This window comes from Leptonychotes weddellii, chromosome X (genome assembly GCF_054177405.1).
Source record: "Leptonychotes weddellii isolate Sample4059 chromosome X, ASM5417740v2, whole genome shotgun sequence".
NCBI classification, from domain to species: Eukaryota; Metazoa; Chordata; class Mammalia; order Carnivora; family Phocidae; genus Leptonychotes; species Leptonychotes weddellii.
Genome location: NC_138385.1, coordinates 63,978,267 through 63,991,046, shown reverse-complemented (window position 1 = coordinate 63,991,046; position 12,780 = coordinate 63,978,267). Strand labels below are relative to the sequence as shown.

The 12,780-nt window shown below is 43.7% G+C and overlaps 1 pseudogene; it reads left to right on the top strand.

Moving 5' to 3' along the window:
• The first annotated feature begins 11,005 nt into the window (after positions 1–11,005).
• On the top strand, positions 11,006–12,399 carry LOC102743371 (elongation factor 1-alpha 1 pseudogene; annotated as a pseudogene).
• The last annotated feature ends 381 nt before the right edge of the window (positions 12,400–12,780 follow it).

The following is a 12,780-nucleotide window of genomic DNA, read 5'->3' as shown; positions in this document are numbered from 1 at the left end:
TCTCCCACTCCCCCTGCTTGTGTTCCCTCTCTCGCTGTGTCTCTCTCTGTCAAATAAATAAATAAAATCTTTTAAAAAATAAAATAAATAAATAAATAAATAAAAATAATAAAAAAAATAAAAAATAAAAAAAAAGATTTTATTTGTTTATCTGACTGAGAGAGACACAGTGAGAGAGGGAACACAATCAGGGTGAGTGGGAGAAGGAGATGCAGGCTTTCCGTGAAGCAGGGAGCCCGATGCGGGGCTCGATCCCAGGACCCTGGGATCATGACCTGAGCCGAAGGCAGACACTTAACGACTGAGCCACCCAGGTACCCCCTTGTCAGATAATTCTAATATCTGTGTCATCTTGGTGCTGGCATCTGTTGATTGCTTTTCCCATTCACAGTGAGCTTTTTCTGGTTCTTGGCATGATGAGTGATTTTCAATTTTATCCTGGACATTTGCAGTGGTATAAGGCTCTCTGTATTATTCCATTCTTCTCTTTTAGCAGACGTCCTCTGAAACCATACCAGCAGGGGAAGGATGGTCACCTCCTCAGTATGGCCAGGTGGGGGTGGAAATCCTGGTTCCCCACTAGGCCCGTGTTGACACCCTGGGGGGAGGGAGGTGCCTCATCACTGCCCCCCATATGGCCTGCACTGAAAGCACATGTGAGGTGGGGAGCTTGTTCCCCCTGACAGGCTGTATTCATTTCCTATTGCTGCTGTAACAGATGACCACAAATTCAGTGGCTTAAAATACCATGCGTTTATCATCTTCCAGTTTTTAGGTCAAGAATCTGGTAGGGGTTCCAGTGGACTAAAATCGAGGTGTCAGCAGGCCATATTCTTTTCTGGAAGCTCTGGGGAGAATCCATTTCCTGGTCATTTGGGTTGTTGGCAGAACTTAATTCCTTGCAGTGGTAGGACTGACGTCCCTGTTTTTCCTGCTGGCTGCAATTTGAGGTCCGTTCCCAGCTTCTAGAGGCTGCCACATTCCTAGGCTCATGGCCCCCTTTCTCCAACTTCAAAGTCAGCCGTGGTGTGTCAAGTCTTTCTCACATGGCACCTCTCCCACCCATTGTGACATTGTGATTTGCAATAAGAAATATGGATTTGGCCCCTGGTTCTGTTCCTGGCATGGGACTCCTAAAATCCTTGGACTTTCCTGTGATGAGAGTGATAAAGGTGTCTTTGTTTATGTTAATGAAGGACTTTTGGAAAGCACCTAAGGATAGGGATGGCTGCCAGGAGAAACAACCATGTGATCAGAAGGTTAGACTTTCCAGTCCCACTCCCTGGACCTCCCAGGAGGGGAGGGGCGCCAGAGGTTGAATCAACTGCCAATGGCCAATGATTTAATCATTCATGCCTGTGCAATGAAGCTTCCATAAAAACCCAAAAGAATGGAGCTTGGAGAGCTTCTGGGTTGGTGAACACATGCAGATGCAGGGAGAGTAGCACACTTGGAGAGGGCATGGAAGCTCCATGACCCTTCCCACATACGTTGCCCTATGCATCTCTTCCATCTAGCTGTTCCTGAGTTATATCTTTCTATAATAAACCCATAATGTAGTAAGTAAAATGTTTCCCAAAGTTTTGTGAGCCACTATTGAACCCAGAGAGGGGGTTGTTGGAACATCCGATCTATTGCCAGTTGGTCAGAAACCCAGGTGGCAACCTGGACTTGAGACTGGAGTGTGAATTGGGGGTGGGAAGAGCTGAACCCTTAACCTGTGGAATCTGACATTACCTCCAGGTGGACAGTGTCAGAATTGAGTTGAATTGTTGAACACCCAGCTGGTGTCTGAGAATTGCTTGGTGTGGAGGGAAAAAAACCCACGCATTGGAACTGGGTGCAGAATCTTTAACCATTCTTCTGCCTCCCATTTACACTTTTTCCTTTTTTTAAGATTTTGTTTATTTATTTGACAGAGAGAGACAACAGCGGGAGAGGGAACACAAGCAGGGGGAGGGGGAGAGGGAGGAGCAGGCTTCCCACGGAGCAGGGAGCCCGTTGCGGGGCTCGACCCCAGGACCCTGAGATCGTGACCTGAGCCAAAGGCGGACGCCCAACGACTGAGCAACCCAGGCACCCCTCCCGTTTACACTTTTGAGAGCTCATGTGATTACACTGGACCCACCTAGATAATCCAGAAAAATCTCCCTACTTCAAGGTCAGCTGTTTAGCAGCGTTAACTCCATCTGCAGTGTTCATTCCACTTCAACATGTAACATAACATTCACAAATTCTGGGGATTAAGACATAGACGTATTTGGAGAGCCATTATTTTGCCTACCACAGCAGTGGTATAAGTCACGAATCTCCAGTAAGCCTCTTCTGACACCATCTCAGTGAGGAGGGTGAGGGTCACTTCATTTTTGCTTGGTGTGAACAAATGGCCTGGCTTTCCTCCCTGCTTTCTTTGACACCACTTTAGCAAGGAGGGGGGAGGCTTGGGCACCCCCTTGCAGCCATGTGAGGATAGAAATCTAAGCTCCTTACCCGGTGTTGGTTGGCAGGAGTGGGAGGGTGGCCACTGTTTTTTCTACGGTGTTTGTCTGAAGTAGGGATGTTATTACCTAAAAGTTTTCTGTCTTATTAGGCTGTGCCTTTCATTGGTCCTTTGGCTAGTGAGAGCAGGCTTTTCTTCTCTGTGTCCGTTGTCAATTCCAAGTTGCTGCCTTCTCTAGCACCCAGTCCAGGATATATGAGGCAAACAGAAAACCCAGGGCACTTACCACCTGTTGTTTTACAGGTCCCAAGGTCCCTCTCTGGTCAGCCCTCTTCTCAATACCTTTCAGAGTCTTGTCATGTTTGTGCTATATATAATGTCTAGGATGTTTAGCTGTACTTAGGGAGAGGAATTGAGAGAAGTGTGTCTACTCCATTTGTCCCAGAACTAGAAGTGCATAGAATATTTTAAAAATATTATTTAAGTGTTTATTAAAATATACTTTCATTTAACAAATTAAATTCTATTTAATTATTACAAAATAAAAATATTTTGCGGTATTATATTTAACATTTCTTCCCTTCTTGTAGTGGACTCAATGAAGGAGGTTAACAACAGAATTCAGGAGCAGAAGGCACCACCATAAACTGGTTGTGAATCAGGGACACTGTATAGCAGGCAGTGGATGGCACAGAGCACTTAAGAACTGGTCAGACGGGATTCAGAGTTCAGAGCCCCTACTTGCTCACCAGTTGTGCGACCTCAGAAAAATCCCTCAGCTTCTCTGAGCCCACTCATCTCTAAAGCGGGCAAACAATATCTTCCTAGAGTGTCAATGTGAGGAATAAATGGGTTATTACCTGTATCATGGCTGGTGCATGGAAAGCACTGACCACATGGCAGTGGTTTTGTTTCATGATACTTAAAAACTGCAGAGAATTTTGGGGGACAGACCAGGTGAAAAGTGAATCATTTACCTTCCAGGGAGAGTCTGCTAGGGTTCAGGATGGGATCAATGCTTCAAACACCTGTGATCTTGGATTCCAGGCACATTTCAGAAACCTGGAAATTAGAAGGCCCATTGGGTGTCTTCTTAGTAGAAGACACTTCTGGTTTCATCTTGGTGTCACCGCTCCAGCTAACAACACCCCATGCCTCACCAAAAGTGCCCAACATTTCTTCACTTCCACAGTTGCTGTGAAATTATCTATGAATTACAGCTTCTATCCAGTGCACACCATGGTCCGTTGGTGACATACCTTATTCCAGCTAACTTACTCTCTTTTTCAGAAAAGGGAAAACTTCGTCATTGTCTAGCCTTAACCCAAGAACTTCCTCTACCTTGCTCTGGTCCCCTTGAAACTCTTTGACAAGGCCCAGATGTAGAAGTCTCTGTAGGTGCGTCACATCTTAAGACAGAACAAGACTATTTTCAAGCTGGTTGTGCAGTCACCACTTCCCAAGAACTTATAGAAACCAATCTCTTTTCTGAAGTCAAGTCAGAACAACAAGCTGAAATTGTAGGCTTGACACAAGCCTGTCAGCTAGCAAGACATACAAGGGCTAACAGAGGCATGGCAGCAGATAAAACTTTGGTGTGTTTCATGATCTTGTCATGCTATGGGGAAACAAACAAACATCAAACAAACAAACAAACAAACAAACACTTTTAACCTTTATGTCTCATGTCTTTCTCCTTTCCAAGAAAATTTGGATGCAATTAATCTGGAAGTTCACACTAGGGAACAAGCCCATAGGCAAAAGGACACGTTTTGGCTGGCCGCTATGCTAAAGAGACTGCTCTCCCTCAAGTTTGATTGGTTAAACAAGTTAAGGGCAATCTAGTTACTCTGGATCATTTTGTCGAAACCTTGGGCAAGCTTTAATCACAAACACCAGATTATGTAAAGATATATTGGGATAAATCTGGATATGACTTCCAATTAGGTAGATTATGGAACCACCAAGAAGGCTGCTTGGTCTCTCTAAACACTCTAAAATGGAGCTTAGTGAAAATTTTGCACACATCATGGCTTATCACAGTAAGCCAACTTGAAAATTATTCTGGGATATCATTGGGAAATTTTTAATTGAGTAAGAGAAGGATGTCTCCAGTCCACGTGGCACCTGCTTGCCTCTCTAAATTCAGGTTTCTGTGAAAGGATTGAAATTAGGGATTTAAGAGGTTGTAAGAAATCTTACATTTGCTGGCTTCCCTGATGCAAGTGAGAACCATGTCGTGTATGCATTCAGTCATTTACTCAAAAAACAATTGCTGAGTACCTAATGTGTGTGTCTCATCCTGTTCTGGGAAGTAGGAATACAGAGGTGAACAAGAGAAACCAAGTTATTACTCTCAGAAATTTACATTCTGTTGGGGGCGATAATAAAAAGTAAACACAAAAGACACTTTCAGACAAATAGGCAATGGGATAGAAATTGACTAGTTATTATTACTATACTTAGACTGTTGAGGGATGTGTGGCTTTTGGACTCAGTCCTAAATGACAAGAAAGAGACAGCCATATGGAAATATGAAGTAAGAGTCCATTTCCTGGTGTCTCAGAAGGGAGTGAGCTGGGCATTCTATATGAACAGAACAAAATCCCATGTGGTGATTCCTTAGTGAACAAAGGGGAGAATGGCAGGAGACGAGGTCCAAAGAACTAGTCAGGGATCTGATGATGCAGGGCCATAGGTGGGTAGATCGAATTTTATTCTTAGAGAAAAGAGAAGCCATTATAGGATTTTGTTCTAGCAAGTGATAGGAACCAATTTAGGCCTAAGGATGGCCACACCATATGATATTTGGGGAGCAAATTGTTGCTGGCCATAGCAGATTTGCCCTTTGCCCCCACCAACAGTCATTATCCCTTCCCTCAGTTGTTGCCAGACGCCTTGCTGTGTGGAAGAAAATATTATATCCACAAGTGTTGGGGGTGATTCCTGGGAATGCAGCTTAAGGGGGATTTACTCAGCTGAAAAAGCCCCCTATTTTCCCTTTTTTGCATTGCCATTTTTATCAGGCACACAACATTGTCATGATGGCTGGAATTCTAGCAGCCACTTTCCTTTTTTTTTTTTTAATTAACATATAATGTATTATTTGTTTCTGGGGTACAGGTCTGTGATTCATCAGTCTTACGCAATTCACAACGCTCACCATAGCACATGCTCTCCCCAATGTCCATCACCCAGCCACCCCATCCCTCCCACCCGCTCCAGTCCAACAACCGTCAGCTTGTTTCCTGAGATTAAGAGTCTCTTATGGTTTGTTTCCCTCTCTGGTTTCGTCTTGTCTCATGTTTCCCTCCCTTCCCCTATGATCCTCTGTCTTGTTTCTCAAATTCCTCATATCACTGAGGTCATGTGATACTTGTCTTTCTCTGATTGACTTATTTTGCTTAGCATAATACCCTCTAGTTCCATCCACATTGTTGCAAAGGGCAAGATTTCTTTTCTTTTCTTTTTCTTTTTTTTTTTTGATGGCTGCATAATATTCTTTTGTATAGATGCACACCACAGCTTCTTTATCCATTCATCTGTTGATGGACATCTACACTCTTTCCATAGTTTAGCTATTGTAGACGTTGCTGCTATAAACATTGGGGTGCATGTACCCCTTCGGATCACTACATTTGTATCTTTGGGGTAAATACCCAGTAGTGCAATTGCTGGGTCGTACGATAGCTCTATTTTCAACTTCTGAGGCACCTCCATACTGTTTTCCAGAGTGGTTGCACCAGCTTGCATTCCCACCAACAGTGTAGGAGGGTTCCCCTTTCTCCGCATCCTCGCCAACATCTGTCGTTTCCTGACTTCTTAATTTTAGCCATTCTGACTGGTGTGAGGTGGTATCTCATTGAGGTTTTGATTTGGATTTCCCTGATGCCGAGTGATGTGGAGCACTTTTTCATATGTCAGTTGGCCATTTGGATGTCTTCTTTGCAGAAATGTCTGTTCATGTCTTCTGCCCATTTTTTGATTGGATTAATTGTTCTTTGGGTGTTGAGTTTGAAAAGTTCTTTACAGATTTTGGGTACTAGCCCTTTATCTAGCAGCCACTTTCAATCGTGACAGGACCCTGAGGTTTCAATCCATGTGCAGAGATGGTGGAGCAGAAAGATTGGTACCTGGGTCCCTCATGACTCTGTGGAGCCTTCCTACTTGCCCTGGGCAGGCAGTCTCCAGACTTCTTTCATGTAAGAGAAAACAAGCAAACAAACAAACAAACACACTTTTATTTCACTTTAGCCATGTTTCTATGCAACCAAAGGTACTCAGTACTGATTACTGCAGTAATCTAGGAAAAAGAAGAAGGTGAATTTGGACAAGAGTGATAGCCTTGGAGTTGGAGAATAGTAATCTAATGCTAGATATAATTTGAAGGTAGAACCACAGGGTAACGACAAAGATTGGATGTGTGGTGAATGATAACATTTACCAAACCAGGAGAGACTTAGAGAAGAGCAAGAAACCAAGAGTGGAAAACCAAGAGTTCTATTTTGGGCCTGCCAATTTTCTGATGCTTTGTGTCCAATGTGGAGATGTTGAAGAGGCACTTAGAAATGCCTCAGGGCAGAGGTAGAGTGAGAGGTAAAGATTTGGCAGTCATGAGCGTAGTGCTGGTATTTAAGACACGGGACAAGATGGTATCGCCTAGGGAGAGTGTAGGAAGAGAAGACAGCTAGAGATAGATTCCTGGGGCACCCTCATATTTAGATGTCCAGTATGGGAACAGAGACCAGCCAAATTGACTGAAGAGGAGGCGCCAAGCAGATGGGCAGAGATGGCAGCAGAGGCAGTCTGACAGGAGCAAAGGGGGAGGCGGAGGCAGGCAGACGGGAGCAAAGAGACAGAGACGAACAAGACAGAGATAGAGTCGGAAACAGTCAGAGACAAGACACAGACCACAGGCAGGGACAGAGACAGGCAGAAAGACAAAATCAAAAGGAGACAGGACAGAACAGAAACAGGCAGACAGAGAGAATGGATGAGAGAGAGAGACAGACAGAGAGAATGAATGAGAGACAGAGTCACATACGCACAGTACAAGAAACAGAGGCAGACAGATTGTCAGAGACTGTCAGACAGGGACAGTCAGAGACAGAGACAGGCAGGAAAAGAGAGTCAAAGAGAGATGGACAGAATGCGAGAGAAACGGAAGGAGACACAAAAACACACACACAGAGCAAGAGCAAGAGTGAGAGTGAGAGCAAGAGCAAGGGTGATAGCAAGAAAGAGAGACAGAGACAGAGAGCACAATATCCAACATCCCTCCGGCTGCCAGATTCACTTCCCATTAATTTTAGCTGCTATGTACAGCACACTCCGCAGTCCACAGGTATCATGCTCTTACTCCAGTTACCTCACTCCCTCTTTCAGAGGGAGAAGAACCTCATTTTTATGGGCTGAATTATGTCCCGCCCCCCCAATCATGGGTTGAAGTTCTAATCCCCAGTATCTCAGAATATGACCGTAATTGGAGATAGGGTGTTTGCAGAGGCCACTAGGGTGGGGTCTAATCCAATATGACTGGTGTTTTTATGAGAAGAGGAGATTGGGAGACAGATGTGTACAGAGGGAAGGCCACACAAAGGCACAGGGAGAAGAGAGCCATCCAGTAGTTGAGGAGAGCAGCGTGGAACAGATCTTTCCTTCAGGGCCCTCAGAAAGAACCAACCGTGGTGACACTTTGATCTCAGACTTCTTCTAGACTCCAGAACTGTGAAAAAATAACTTTATCTTGTTTAATCCAGCCCGCCTATAAGACTTTGTTATGGCAGCTCTAGCTAATTTGTATATTCTGATTGTCTAACCTTAACCCTAGAAATTTGCTTGGCACTCTGATCTCTCTGAAACTCTTTTACGAGGCTCAGACTTGCAAGTCTCTGTAGGCAGGTCAAACCTTAAGACAAGACAAGGATATTTTCCAGGTAGCCATGCAGTCACACCTCCCAAGGGCTTATAGAATCCAGTCTCTTTCCTGAAGTCAAGTCAGCACAACTAGCCAAACTTACAGAGGTGACTCAGATCTGTCAGCTAGCAAGCCATGGCATGCTGTGTTAGCATAGACACCACAGCAGATGTGCCTTTGGAATGGTTCATAATTCTGCCATGCTATGGAAACAACTGGGGTTTCTTTCTTAGCTGCTGCTGGTACTCCCATTAAGCACAGTAAGCAAGTTTGAGCTTTACTAGATGCCTTGCTCCTTTTTAAGGAATGACATCCATTTAAGCTGGAAGCTCGTATGAGAACACACCAATGAGGCAAAAGAAAATATTTTGGCTGAGCACTATTCTAAAGAGGCTGCCCTCACCCAAGCCTGATAGGTTCAGTAAACTTAAAGACAATCTGGTCACTCTGGATCACTTTATGAAACCCTGAGGAAACTTCAATCACAAACACCAGTTTCTTAAAGAAATATATGGGAAGAAATTTGGGTTTATGCTCCAATCAGGTAGGTTATAGAGTCACCAAGACAGCTTTTCGGCCTCTCCACACCCTCTGAAGTGGAGACCGCAACAACTAGACCAAAAAAAAAAAAAAAAAAAAACCAAAACCAAAAACAAAAACCGATAACTTGCACACCATGACCCATGAAGTCAACTGACTTGAAAATTATTCTAGGGTAACATTAGGGAAAATCTTAATTGGATGTAAGAGGATATCGCCAGTGAATATTGCACCTGCCAAAATCATAAACCTGGAAAATCTGTGAAGGTGGGATATGGACAGGAACCACAGCCTTAAGACCATTTGAATATTTGTAAAAAGAAATTACACAACTCCCCATGACCATCTGTCTTTCCCCTAGATGGCTAGAAGCATCCACTTGCCAAAAGGCGATAGCTCTTACCTTGGTTCAAAAATCAACTACAGTTTTGTTTGTTTGTTTTTCCTACTTGGGGAATACCCAACTTATCTTTTCAGTGATGGGGGTACTTGTTTTACTGGGATCATAATTAAGGAACTTTGTAAGGTCTTTCCCTAAAATTCAGAAGTCAGGAAACGACAGATGTTGGCGAGGATGCGGAGAAAGGGGAAGGAACCCTCCTACACTGTTGGTGGGAATGCAAGCTGGTGCAACCACTCTGGAAAACAGTATGGATGATATAGATATAGATATAATCAGTGGTACTACTTTAAAATGAAAACTTGCTAAACACTCTGAAAACTTATAGCCACCACAGCCTAAGGTATTCCTATTGGTATCAATGGCCTTCCAATCATCTCCCTCTGTCAATTGTAGATTTTCACTTTATGAATTTTTCACAGACAGATAAATGAGATCGGACATAATGCCTTCTATTTTAGGCTCCACTGTGTTGCAAGCAGATGTAGACAAATTCTGTAAGGGACTAATGTAATACATTCAGACTTATTCCCAATCGGTATAAGCCACCCTTCTGGAGGAGCTGTCTCCTGAGCATGTGTACAGCTTAAAACCAAGAATCTTTGTCTCCCGGAAGAGATGATCCCAACAAAAGATCCACTGGAGCCTCATTGGAAGGGCCCTTATTAACTTGCTCTTTATCACCAACACTGCAGTCAAGCTATAAGGAATAGATCTTTGGGCTCATGTGTCCCAGCTGAGAAAATGTCAACCTCAGACTGATTGTGTTTCTCCTTTAACTGGAAACTTTAAACTGAGGGTTTCTTCATATCCCTCCAAAGCATTAGACTACAAGAAGGAGGAGACAGCTTTACCAAGAAAATCAGAACAAGTAGATGACCTTGGATTTTGAAAACCTGCCACCCAAGACAACGGAATAAGATCTTTGTTTCAACTTCACCACATTGTTTTATACCCTAACTCTGCTACTTATTATTTACATCCTTAAGTTTGAATTTGTGCATCTCTGCAGAGTCACCTCCAAGTGCTGATTGAGAAGATCTTTCCCAAACTCTCCATCATACTGTTTTTCCTTCCTTTTTCTTCCTGTCCCTTCCCTCTCCTTTCCCAAACACACAAAGCCTCTGGCATTTTCTAAGCCAGGCCTACACCTGTGAAGTTAATGTCATGCTGCTGTTTTGTCTCACCCTTACAGTGGGCTCTGTGGTCCCTTTGTAAATATGTGTCCCTTACTCAGCTGGGACTCTCTCTCTCATCACCACTGCAGGTTAGAATGCAACCCCTACCCGGGCAGGACTGCAACAATAGCTTCCACAATAAATACCCCTTATACTGTATGCCTTCAGAGAGGAGGGTCTTGATTTTTAGAGATGTATCCCGGTCTCTAATCCCAAATTTATGGGATTAGTTTGCTGTGATGAAACCTTCTTGACAGATGATTCTACAGAAGGAGCAGCCTACACATAATCTAGCTCAGGCAGAAAACTATACCTCTTCTTTGATGAGTTTCGATATACCCAGGAGTGCCACAAATGACTCACATTTAATTTGAGACTCAAGTGTCCACTGGTATTCCCCTACCAATGAGATAGGATCCTGTTTCTTTGCTCAATATTTTTCCTTTTAAGATACTTAATCTCACTTTTTTGCAACGAGTTTGCTACCAGAACCCAGGTGTTGTGAAAACCACCACTAAATCGAAACCAAAATGGGAAAGGAAAAGACTCACATCAACATCATCATCATCACTGGACATGTAGAATCGGGCAAGTCTACCACTACTGGTCATCTGATCTGCAAGTGTGGTGGGATCGACAAAAGAACTATCAAAAAGTTTGAGAAGGAAGCTGCTGAGATGGGAAAGGGCTCCTTCAAGTATGCCCGGGTCTTGGATAAACTGAAAGCTGAACATGAATGTGGTATCACCATTGATGTCTCCCTGTGGAGATTCGAGACCAGCAAGTATTATGTGACCATCGCTGATGCACCAGCACACGGAGACATTATCAAAAACATGATTACAGGCACATCTCAGGCTGACTGTGCTGTCCTGATTGTTGCTGTTGGTGTTGGTGAACTTGAAGCAGGTATCTCCAAGAATGGGCAGACCCTTGAGCGCGCCCTTCTGATCTACACACTGGGTGTAAAACAACTAATTGTTGGCATTAACAAAATGGATTCCCCTGAGCCACCCTACAGCCAGAAGAGATATGAGGAAATCGTTAAGGAAGTCAGCACCTACATTAAGAAGATTGGCTACAACCCCAACACAGTAGCATTTGTTCCAACTTCTGGTTGGAATGGTGACAACATGCTGGAGCCCAGTGCTAACATGCCTTGGTTCAAGGGATGGAAAGTCACCCGTAAAGATGGCAATGCCAGTGGAACCACACTGCTTGAAGCTCTGGATTGCATTCTGCCACCAACTCGTCCAACTGACAAGCCCTTGCATCTGCCCCTCCAGGACGTCTACAAAATTGGAGGTATTGGTACTGTCCCTGTGGGCCGAATGGAGACTGGTATTCTTAAACCTGGCATGGTGGTCAATGTTACAACTGAAGTATAAGGTCTGTTGAAATGCACCATGAAGCTTTGAGTGAGGCTCTAGCTGGGGACAATGTGGGCTTCAATGTCAATAACGTATTTGTCAAAGATGTTTGTTGTGGCAAGGTGGCTGGTGACAGCAAAAATGACCCACCAATGGAAGCAGCTGGCCTTAGTGATTATCTTGCGCCATCCAGACCAAATCAGTGCTGGATTTGCACCCGTGCTGGATTGTCACACAGCTCACATTGCTTGTAAATTTGCTGAGCTGAAGGGGAAGATGGATGATTGTTCTGGAAAAAAGCTGGAAGATGGTCCCAAGTTCTTGAAATCCGGTGATGCTGCCATCGTTGATAGAGTTCCCGGCAAGCCAAGCCTATGTGTGCTGAGAGCTTCTCTGACTCTCCTCTTCTGGGCCATTTTGCTGTTCATGACATGAGACAGACGGTTGCTGTGGGTGTCATCAAAGCAGTGGACAAGAAGGCAGCTGGAGCTGGCAAGGTCACCAAGTCCACCCAGAAACCTCAGAAGGCTGAATGAATATTATCCCCAATACCTGCCACCTCAGTCTTAATCAGTGGTGGAAGAACAGTCTCAGAACTGTTTGTGTCATTTGGCCATTTAAGCTTAATAGGAAAAGACTGGTTAATGATCACACAATGCATCATAAAACCTTCAGAAGGAAAGGAGAATGTTTTGTGGATCATTTGTTCTTTTGTGTGTGTGGCAGTTTTAAGTTATTAGTTTTTAAAATTAGTACTTTTGAATGGAAACAACTTGAGCAAAAATCTCTGTCACAGAATTTTGAGACCCTTTAAAACAAAAGTTTAATGAGAAAAAAAAGACATTTAGTCTCACCAATTTAATGAGATTTTTGTCTCTTTATTTTGTCCCTTTAGATCAGAGTTATAAGCCATCTCTACCAAATCAGAAGAGTAA